Raw genomic sequence first — 12,314 nt, forward strand, 5'->3', positions numbered from 1 at the left:
TTTTGAGGGTTTCAGTCTCCTTGCTAAAGAACTCATTCTACTTGTAGTCGTTTATTTAATCCTTAAAATTGTTGTTATGAATTATTTTGGATCTCATTGAGTTTTTTCAGAAGTACCATTCTGAAGTCTCTGACATTTAAGTAGCATATTTTTATGCCTGTAAGCTTATTCTGGAGGTTTTTTTTTTTTCTGTTTCTTTCTTAGATGCCTTGTTTCCTTGGTTGTTCATGGTCTTTAATGGACTATTTCTCCACCTGGGCATTAATGGATGTGTATTCTATTTTTTTTCCAGAAATAAGATTTATTATATAAAGGTCTGACCTTAGCCTGTTGCAAAAAAGGCATTTTTCTTTTGGTTTCCAGTAGGTTGCCTCTAATCCTCTTGGATCTCTACTTTATATAAAGTCTTAATAATGGCTTTTTTTTTCTTATAGGTATTCAATCCCACTCACTACCCTGAGTCCCTGTCGGTGTTAATGACAGTTTCAGTAGCATTTGCTCAGATTTCCCTTGGGCTCTGCCGATGCGAGGAGTGGGGGAGTTGGGCATGAAGCTCACATCTCTCCTAGGCAGGGCTGTTCAGGGATCCCACCACATCTTACCCCTCCCTCTCCTCTTGCAGGGGGCTCCACTGTGAGACATAGCTTCTTTGTTTCTCCCAATCTACCACCTGACTCCTGGGGTTCTGACCTATGGTAGCTCTTATGTGCAGATACCACACTCAGATGTGCTAGTGTGCAGGTATTGTGATTTTTGTTGTTTTAGATGTTCAGCTTATTGTCATTTCAAGGGGAGAGATCTGGGGACATCTCTCACTCCACCATGTTTCTGATGTCACCTTCTCTTTTACTTTTAATCAATTTGAGCAACTAAACATATACAACATGATTCTGGATAATGATCAAGTTTAAGGTAAAAAATAAATTTTTCCTCCTCCATCTTGCAAAGACTTTCATTAAGAAGTCTTTTTAAATGATGTTAAACAAAGAAAAAAAAGGTCACTTACTATCAAATTGTTGTTATAAGATTTGTATTTAGAACTCTCTAGGCTCTTTAAACTATATATAAATGAATAGGAACCTATGTTGTAAAATTGCTTTTAACTGAACAATAGTTATGTTTAAAAGATTTTATAGTCTATGGCCATGCAACCCTGAATGTGCCCGATCTCATCTGATCTCAGAAGCTAAGCAGGGATGGGCCTGGTTAGTACTTGGATGGGAGACCACCTAGAAATACCGGGTGCTGTAGGTGTTAAAAAAAAAAAAAGATTTTACAAAACCACTAGTTTTCACGTATTTCTTTTCCAGCTTTATTGAAACACAATAGACAATGAGTTGTTTATATTTATATTGTACAATTCAATGAGTTTTTTTTTTCAATTATGGTTGGTATGCAATAATAAATTAGTTTAATTGGTATGCAATAATATATTAGTTTCAGTTGTAGACCATAGTGATTAGAAATCTATATAAGTCATGAAGTGACCACTCAGTAATAATAGTACCCATCTTGCCCCTTATTTATTTCAACATTAACTATTTTCCTTATACTACATTTTATATAGCCATGTCTATTTTGTAACTATCCATTTGTACTTCTTAAACCATTTGCCCTTTTTTGTCGTCCCTTCCTACTTCTCTCTCTCATCTAGTAGCTCACAAAATATTCTCTGTATCTATGAGTTTATTTCCATTTTTGTTGTTGTTGTTATTTATTTTGTTCTTTAGATTCCACATATACATGAAATTATGTGGCATTTGTCTTTCTCTATCCGACTTATTTTATTAAGCACAATACCCTCTAGGTCCATCAAGGTAACATCTTTTTTCTATCCCATTCCTTTTAGTCTGTGTGTGTGTTTTAATTTGAAGTAAGACTCTTGTGGGCAGTATATAAGGGTCTTATTTTCTTATCAACTCAGCTACTCTATCTTTTGGCACTTAATTCTTTTCCATTTGAGGTTCTTGTTGATAGGAATATAGTTCTTATCATTCTTAACTCATGGTTTTGCTGCATTTTTTTTTCTTCTTAAAGAATTCTCTTCAACATTTCTTGTAATACTGGATGGGTGTTGATAAATTCCTTTAGCTTATTTTTGTCTGGGAAGCCTTTCATCTGTCCTTTGACTCTAAATGATAGCTTTGCTGGATAAAGTAGTCTTGGTTGTAGATCCTGGGTTTCATTACATTGAAGATTTTGTATCAAGCCCTTCTGTCCTGCAAAGTTTCTTTTGAGAAATCAGCTGCCAGTCCTATAGGTGCTCTTTTCTAGGTAACTAACTGCTTTTCTCTTTTTGCTTTTAAGATTCTCTCTTTGTATTTAACCTTTGGCATTTTAATTGTGCTGTGTCTTGGTGTTAGCCTCTTTGGATTCATTTTCTTTGGGACTCTCTGAGCTTCCTAGGGTTGTATGTCTATTTCCTTCACCAGATTCGGGAAGTTTTCCATCATTATTTCTTCAAATAGCTCTTCAACTTCTTGTTTCCTTCAGGTACCTCTACAACATGGATATTTTTACATTTGATTGTGTCCCATAGGCTCCTTAAATTATTACTATAGTTTTGGCGTCTTTTTTCTTCCCATTCTGATTGAGTGTCCTTGGCTTCCCCGTCCTCCATCCTGGTGGTTCAATCTTCTTCTTTATCTACTCTTTTGATTCCCTCTAATATACTCTTCATTTCAGATAATGTGTTCTTCATTTCTGACTGGTTCTCTTTTATAATTTCCATCTCTATTTTTATGTTTTTATCTCTTTGTTAAAGTTCTCACTGAGTACATCTACTCTTCCCCTTACATTCATTGAGCATATTTATAACCAATGTTTTGAACTCTGCACCTGTTAGATGGCTTGACTCCATTATTTCTGGATCTCTGTTCTGTCTCTCATATGGTTTCTGCATCTTTGTCTTCCCATTTTGTTTGCCTTTTCATGTCTGTTTCCATGTACTAAACAAAGCTCCTAGGTCTCCTGGTCTTATTAGCGTGACTTTGTGTAGTAGATGTCCAGTGGCACAGTCCTGAAAGGGGTTCAGCTGCAGGCCAAGTTTAGCCCCAGTCTGTGTCTCTCCAAGGCCACCTATTAAGATTCAGCAAGCAATTCTCAGATGCTGTGCTTATACTCGCCTCAGCAACCACACCAGTAGCTAAGGCCAGCTGTCACCAGTGTGAGTTTTGGCACTGCTCAGCAAGGAGCACCAGACTCACCAAGGACACATCTGGATATGACTTGGATGGGGCTTTACATATTTTTATCGTGAATTGAGAACTAGTCTTCTACAATCTTTTCTTTGTGTTTATATTCCTAACTGTGCCTTGATGTTTTGAAAGAAAAGCAAGTCTTCTTGATGTTTTCAGGAACTGACAAGTCTTTCTCCCACTTTGTGTATTTCTCCATATCATGGTTATTTTTTATTCTATTGTAATTTAGAAATAGAATAAACTAAAGTAGATTTTTAACAATAAAGTTTTCCTTTGCCAATAACCTGCTTGTCATTTAGTTTTTAAAAACTATTCAACATAAATATGTATTCTGCACACTTCAAATAAGCTATTTTGTACAGTTGCAACTGTGAATCATTACTGCTTCTATGTGAAGCAAAATTAAAATCCTGAAAAAAATAAACATGTCAGTCATTTCTTCCACTTTCAACAAATTGTGTAAAATTGGTAAGTGTGATTGATAAGCTAGATTGACTTTAAAATTAATAATAATTTCATGTTAGAGCTCAGCTTAGAAGGATTTTCCTACTGGCTTCTCAGATAAAATACAAGTCACAATTGTAGTTCAAATAGACTGGGTAATGCTACATTAACAAGTAATCCTAAAATCTCATTAGATTAAAAAAATCAAGGTTTGTTTTTCACTCATACTACATGTTCATTGTATATCACCTGGATCTGCTCTGTGCTGTCCTAACTCATGATCCTCACTAATTGAGCAGCCACTGTTTGGAATGCTATTAATCATGTTGGTACAGGAAAAAGGAGAGTGTGGCAAACCACCCATTGACTCTAGATATTTCGATCTAGAAGACTTTATTCACATTTAATGATTAAAATAAGTCTCATGACTGCTCCAAAAAGGCATGGAAGTGTAATCACAAAATGCCCTGTAGGAGAAATCAGAAATAACTGGCAACAGCTCTAACCACTACCACAACATCAGACATAAATACCTTCACTTGCTTGCTGCAAATCTATAAACTTTCCTCCAGCCCCTTTCTCATCCTTCCCTACTATAACAACAGAAGAAAAGCCCTTTCTCATGGCCAAGAGTTACCCTTCTTCTTCTGCCTCTATCATCTCAGGACCTAGTTCTAGATACTGTCCCCTCTGCTCTGTATCTTCAACTCCTTGTGTTCTCTTGGCCCTTGTCATCATTAATTTGTATTTGCTTCTCCTAATTTAAAACATAAGAACTTGCCTTAAACCTTTCTATTTCTATTTCTTCCCAACCCTCACTCTGCCTCAAACCTCTCATAATCACATTTTTTAAAAGAGATTTATATGTCCTTAGGGCCATTACCTCAACTCCATTCACATCTCAACCTCCTGGATCTAGTCTATCTTTACCACACTATTAAAACCACTTTTATCAAAGTCACTGGTGACCTCCTTGTTGCTAAATTTCATGTGCACGTTTTAGTTCTCAAGTTACTTAACTACTGGCAGGACTGCTCTCCCGCTTACTCCTGAAAATGCTCTCTTTATTTGAGTGATGTACTTATAGTACTGCTTTCTTGACTTTTCCCCCTACCTCTTCAAGGGGTTCTGTCTCAACCACTTTGAATGAACCTAATTCTCTTCTTGTTCTTTAAGTGGTGGTATTCTCAGGCTTCTGCTCTTGTTCCTGTCTTCTTCTCACTGAACATTAGTCTCACCCAACAAGAGTGTTATCCATTCCTGTTACTTCACTTATCATCTATTTGCTGTTAACTCCCAACACTGACCACAAATAGCTGATCTAATTTCACATTCACCCTGCCTAAGACACTATCCTTTCAGTGCTTGTCTGTTTTTGTGTAGTAACTATAACCTAATTTCTAGGTAGAATAATCTTAATTTATAAGAAGCTAGTCATCTTTGAAGCCAAAAATGGAAAGATAAAAATTAAAATGTAGTATTTTATTATTACTTATCTAAATTGTAATAAAATACTAATCTATGTGTTTAACATCTCTCTTCTTGGGCTATCACCAGGAAGATAGTATCTTAGTTACTACTATATCTCTAGAGCCTGGCTCAGTGTGTGCTCAATAGTTGTTAAATATTCTGGCATAGCTACTTCTCACCTAAGTGTCACCATTCTCAAACATTCTTTCTGGGGTGCATAGCAGTGCAGGCCCTACTAAAAGTTGTCCTGTCTTATTAAACAGGATAATATGCTGCTGCTCAATTTAGAGAAAATATAAGCCATAATTATTAATCTGAATAGACTGTGTCAGACTGCTTTAGCAAGCAATTCTAAAATCTCAATAGCTCAAAAATAATCAAATTTATTTTTTGCTCATGCTACTACATCTCCACTGATGTTCTCCACCAACAGAAGCTGCACAAGAAGTCTGTAGACCAAATCATGTTCCCCAAATTCATATGTTGAAGCCCTAACCCCACAATGTGATTATACTTGGAGATATAGCCATTAAAGAAGTAATTAAGGTTAAATAAGGTCATAAGAGTGGGACTCTAAACCAATAGGATTGGTGTTCTTGAAAGAAGAGGAAGAGACAGAGGGATGGACATGTACAGAGAAAATATTATGTGATATCACAACAAGAGAAGGCTATCTACAGTTCAAGGTGAAAAGCTCAGTAGAAAGCAAACCTCCTGGCACTTTGATATGGACTCCCAGCCACCAGAATGGTGAGAAGATAATTTTCTGTTTTTTAAGCCATCTGATTTGTGATATTTTGTTATGGTAGCCCTAGCAAACAAATATAAAAAGAAAAAAAAGGAAAAGTCACTGGTTCCAATAATCCTATTATGTTGGGATGTTGCCCTGTTCCTATGAAGTCCCCAAGGATCAACATGAGAAGAAATATGCACCCCTTGTCAATTGGCAAGAATGTGCTGAAAGACATGCTAGATGATCTCACTCTCCAGATGAGACCCCAGTCCCTCCAAACAGTCACTCTTTCTATTACCAGTCTTCTCCAGGTCACAGTATTAAAAATGCCTGAGGGAGCAATTCAATAGAAAGCAAACAGGATCCAGCAACAGGAAACAGCAGATATTACTGAGAAGTTTGCCCTGAAGGATCTTCATATTCCTCTCCTTAAGAAGAGATGTTTGAAATACTGAATTTCCTCACTAATAAAAATAACAAGTATTTGACCCTTAGTGGCAGCCAAATCTATCCCTCTCTTGTTCTACATTCTTACTGGGCTTCCTCATGCTTCCCCTGAATTCATAGGCTCTTTACTGTGACATACTCTAGGAGTGTCACCTGGGAGGATTTCCTTATTTATATCATTAATCCCTTCCAGCTCTAGATTAATGAGTTAGTTTTTCTACATTAGAAACTACATTAGACTTAGCAATTATAGCTCCAATTCAGGATCAAAAACTGAATTCTGTTCTTTAAAAAACAATAAGTTATCACAAGTTCCATAGATATTTTGTCACTGCATTTGTACTCAAAATATGACAATGTTTCATGTTGCATATTCTAATATTATTTTAATTATGCTACAAAATAGAGCTGTCGATACACTGTCGATAATAAGGTTGGTTACATTGAACATCAAAATACAAATGCTCTGAGAGATCGATTTTAAAAAATGTACTGTGATATTCCGGCAATGAGATTAATATCACTTATAGCAAAAAATAAAAATGCAATTATGATTTCTATTCTTTGGAAAGATAGAAAAGAGTCTCAATCTAAATTCTTAATTACATGAGCTCAGATATAAGAAATGTGACCAACAGCAGTTTTCATGGAGACTCTTTAAAGTCAGCTCCCACCTGGCTCTGGTGAAGTCTTCAGTTTACCCAAAAGGTATTATTGCCTCCAAAGACAGACTCAGGAAACCTCTGGACCAAAAAAGCTATAGTTTTGATAGGACAGCAGCTCTAGGGGTGGGTCACTTGGAGAAGCAACCAGCTGACCTGATAAAATACTTAATTTTCATCAAGCTATTGTTGACACATCTCTACCCTTTGGAAGTTATCCTAGAATTGCCTCCAATCCCAGAACCTTCAGCTCCTTGAAATATTTTGTTCCCTCTATGTCTTCCCACTTTTGTCTCATGACTACATCATTGGTTGTCCTATTCTAAACCTTTTTTTAGGCTTTCTATTCCCAAAAGGTTGCCCAGTGTGTCTTCTTTGTCTTACAAGTGGCTCGAGTAGTGTCCAACTACTTAAAATAAATCTAATTGTCCCTAAAATCACTGCCAATGCCATCTTTCCACAGCCTCCTGAGCAGTGTCTTGGACAACAACCACTTACTCTCATGACCCACCCCCATCCCAGCTCTTCCATAAGGCAGCAGAGAGAAAGAGAATGCTTTGTTATGATTCAGTTTAGTCTACTGGCACTCTGTTCAACAAGGAAGTGGTTTCAGACATCATTTCCCTCTTCCCAGTCATGACAACAGTTCTTGGCTCACACCCTACCTTCACTATCTCACCCACAACCATACGGTATCTCCCAGGAATACACTATTCCTTCTGCCAAAAAAATTCAGCCACTTCTGCCCTGAGTTACGTAAATAAAAATAACATAAGACTTGTGTTTCCTTTACAACTGTGTCTACATAAGTGACTTTCTATTTCTCTAAAGGTTTCCAAAACTCTCTTGCACTAAACCCATGTTGTAAGTCATTAAAACAAACAAGACAAACAAAATAGTTTCAGAGTACTGCTTTTAAAAGCTCAAAGAGATCTTTGGAAACATGGCAGAGTGAGAGACATCCCAAAATTTCTCCCCTTGAAACAACAATAAGCTGAACATCTAAAACTCAACAAAATGCACCCAAACTGCACATCAGCATGTCTGAGCGTGGAATCTGCGATAAGAGCTACCACAAGTCAGAACCCCAGGTGTTGGCCAGTGGACTGGGAGAAATAAAGAAGCGCCCTCTCGCAGCCTCCAGAGCTCCCTGCAGGAGAAGGGGAAAGGGAGAGGGAGCAGCAATTTTCCTGAACGGCTCTACCAGGGAAAGCTGTGAGCTCCCTGTGGCCCGCTGGTGGCAGGGTCCAGTCATCAGGGCAGAAAGCAGAGAAGTGGCAGAAAAACAACAGTTGCTTTTTACCAGCCATGGTTGCAAAAACGAGGCTGAGCCACAGTCCCCAACCCCTAACCCATAGTGCCCCTCCCCCCATACCATCTGTGATGGAACACCACAGAGCCCCAGGGAAATCTGAGCAAACACTGCTAAAACTGTTGCTAACAGTGACAGGAACCGAAAATGAGGGTAGCGAGAGTCCTTAAATATATATCAGAAAATAAAAAGGCATTTTTAAAGCTTTATATAAAGCAGGAATCCAAGAGGCTTAGACGCCATATACTGGAAACCAAAAGAAAAGCACCTTCTTTGCAGCAGGCTAAAGAGAGAATTTTATATAATAAATCTCCTTTCTGGAAAAACAGCAGAATACACTTCCATTAATCCCCAGGCAGAGAAAAAGTCCATTAAACACTATAAACAAACAAGGTGACAAGACATTTCAAAAAGAAAGAGGAAAATATCCAGAAAATCAGCTTAAAGACATAGAAATATTCTATTTAAATGACAGAATTCAGGATAGTACTTTCAAAAAAACTCAGTGAGTTCTGAAATGAGTCATATCAACAATTTCAGGAGTTGAAGAAAAAAAAAACCTACATGAGCACAGAAAGGATATCGAAAGCCTCAAAAAGAACTGAATAGATCTTCTGGAGCTAAAAAAAAAAAAAAAACATACACACTACAAGAGTTGAAAATGAAATAGGAAGCTTGAGAAATAGAGTCAACCAAATGGAGGAAAGGATCAGTGATATCGAAGTCAGAAATTTAGAAATAAATCAGAAAGAAAAAGAGAGAAACCAAAGAGTGAAAAATAATGAAAGAGAAATACAAGAACTATATACCTGATACCATAGCTGATACCATAATGAGAGGAAATATAAGAATAATGGGCATTATTGAAGGCAAGGAAAAGGACCAGAGATTAGAAAGCATTTTCAGACAAATAGTTGAAGAGAATTTGCCGAAACTAAGGAATGAGCTGGAGCTTGGAATTCAAAAAGTCGACAGAACACCAAATTATCTCGACCCAAAAAGGCCTTCACCAAGACACATTGTATTAAAAGTATCAAAAATCTATGACAAAGATAGAATTCTAAGGGCAGTCAGGGAGAAGAAAATGGTAACTTATAAAGGAAAATCCATTAGATTATTATCCGACTTCTCAGGACAACCTTACAAGCCAGAAAGGAAAGGAATCAAATATTTAAACTATTAAGTGAAAGGAACTACCAGCCTAGAATAATGAATCCAGCTAAACTCTCCTTTAGATATGAAGGAGAAATTAAGACTTTTCCAGACATACAAAAATTGAGAGAATTCTCCACTATAAGGCCTGCACTACAAGAAATACTGAAAGGGGTCAGTTCACCTAAAACAAAATGAAAAAAAAAAAAACATGATTAGGAGTAAAGTGACAATCCGGCAAATAGAAGCAGAGGAGTGCAACCCTTACTAAGAAAAGGACATTGTAAGCTTAAATAATAAGAAAAGAATTGTTATAATAAGATAGTAATAAACGTTCAGCATACAAAGGGACAAATTGAGATAACAATGACAGAAAAGGGGAGGTGGGATTCAAAGATCCAAATTCACAAAGGGGAATGGAGATAGGCACGTGCAGAAGAAAATGGATGACTATTCTTTACATATTTCATAATGATAACCACATATCAAAGATTCAGAGCTGAAGTATATAACATAAAACAAGAAGAACCAGAGTAAAAACCCACAAAAGCAAACCAAAATAAAGACACAGAAACACAAAGAAAAGGAAGCAATGGAAACACCAAGCTACCAGAAAGCAAAAGATAAAAAGGCTCTAAGAAGACCTCATATTTCAATAATCACCCTAAATATAAATGGACTGAACTCACCAATGAAAAGGCATAGACTTGCAGAATGGATCAAAAAACAAAACCCAACCATATGCTGCCTCCAGGAGACACATCTCAGCTCCAAAGACAAATATAGACTCAAAGTGGAAGGGTAGAAAATGATACTTCAAGCAAATGGCATTCAGAGAAAAGTGGGAGAAGCAGTACTAATATTAGACTAAATAGATTTCAAAATAAAAAAGGTAAAGAAAGATACTGAGGGACACTTCATAATGATAAAGGGACTCATGCACCAAGAAGATATAAAACTTATTCATATCTATGCTCCCAATCAGGGAACCCTGAAATATGTAAAGCAATTACTAACAGAACTAAAGGAAGAAACAGACCAAAACACTATGGTAGTAGGGGACCTAAATACTCCACGATCGGATGTGGATAGATCATCCAAACAGAAAATCAATAAGGCAATAACATCCTTAAATGACACATTAGACCAACTGGACATAATTGACATTTTCAGAGCCTTCCATCCCCAAACAGCTGCTTATATATTCTTCTCTAGTGCACATGGAACACTCTCAAGAATTGACCACAAATTGGGACACAGAAATAGCCTCAACAAATATAAGAGGGTTGAAATCATACCAACCATATTCTCTGATCATAATGCTTTGAAACTAGAAATCAACTGCAGAAAGAAATCAGAAACAACTACAAATACATGGAGATTAAACAAAATGCTACTGAAGTATAATGGGGTGAAGAGAAATAAAGAAATAAAAAGAGATCAAGATGTACATAGAAACAAATGATAATGATAGTACAATATATCAAAAATTTGGGAACATGGCAAAAGCGATCATAAGAGGAAAGTTCATACTATTACAGGCTTATCTCCAAAAACAAGAATAAGCCCAAATAAACAATCTAACACTTCATTTAAAAAAAAAAAAACTAGGAAAGAAAGAACAAATAAAGCCTAAATTCAGCAGAAGGAAAGAAATAATCAAAATTAGAGCAGAAATGAATGAAATAGAAAAAAAAATAATAGAAAAAATAAATGCAACAAAGAGCTGGTTCTTTGAGAAGGTGAATAAAATTGACCAACCCCTGGCTAGACTCACTAAAGAAAAAAGAGAAAAGACACAAATAACACAAATAACAAGATGAAAGAGGGGAAATTACAACTGACATCACAGAAATACAAAGGATCATACAAAAATACTATGAAAAAGTACATAACACCAAATTTAATAACCTACAGGAAATGAACCAGTACTTAGAAAAAAATATAACCTTCCTAGGCTGAATCAGGAAGATCTGGATAATCTAAATAGACCGGTCAGCAGTATGGAAATTGAAACAGTTATCAAAAACCTACTAAAAAGTAAAAGTCCAGGACCAGATGGCTTCACCAGTGAATTCTATCAAACATCCAAAGAAGATTTGACACTTATTCTCCTCAAAATCTTCCAAAAAATCTAAGAAGAGGCAATACTTCCCAACTCATCTTATGAGGCCAATATTACTCTGATACAAAAACTTGGTAAAGATAATACAGAAAAAGAAAACTACAGACCAATATCTCTCATGAACACAGATGCAAAAATCTTAAGAACACAGATGCAAAAATCTTAAGAACACAGATGCAAAAATCTTAAGAAAGATGCAAAAATCTTAAGAACACAGATGCAAAAATCTTAAGAACACAGATGCAAAAATCTTAAGATACAGTATCCATTAATAATCAAAACACTTAACAAAATTAGTATAGAAGGAAAGTACCTTAACATAATAAAGACCACATATGGCAAACCCTCGGCTAACGTTATATTTCACGGTGAAAGACTAAAACCCTCCCCTCTAAGATCAGGAACAATGCAAGGCAGTTCACTATCGCCACTATTATTCAATATAACATTGGAGGTGCTAGGGAGTGCATTCAGACAAGAGAAAGATATAAATGGCATCCATGTTGGAAACGAATAAGTTAAACTGTCACTATTTGCAGATGACATGATTCTCTATATAGAAAACCCTAAAGACTACAAGAAACAATAGAACACTACTGGAAACAATAAGCAAATACAGTAAAGTCTCTAAATACAAAATCAACGTTCAAAAGTCCATAGCATTCTTGTACTCTAATAACAAAGTGTCAGAAAAAAGCAGTGGAAATAATAATTCCTTTTGCAATTGCAACAAAAAGAATAAAATATCTAGGAATAAATTTAACAAAAC

At 36.2% G+C, this 12,314-nt stretch overlaps 1 pseudogene; it reads left to right on the forward strand.

The window, feature by feature from the left end:
* Positions 1-1,135: 1,135 nt before the first annotated feature.
* LOC112478714 lies at positions 1,136-1,254 on the forward strand (annotated as a pseudogene).
* Positions 1,255-12,314: the final 11,060 nt, after the last annotated feature.

The sequence above is a fragment of the Pteropus alecto genome, unplaced genomic scaffold, assembly GCF_000325575.1.
Source record: "Pteropus alecto unplaced genomic scaffold, ASM32557v1 scaffold22, whole genome shotgun sequence".
Classification (NCBI taxonomy): Eukaryota; Metazoa; Chordata; class Mammalia; order Chiroptera; family Pteropodidae; genus Pteropus; species Pteropus alecto.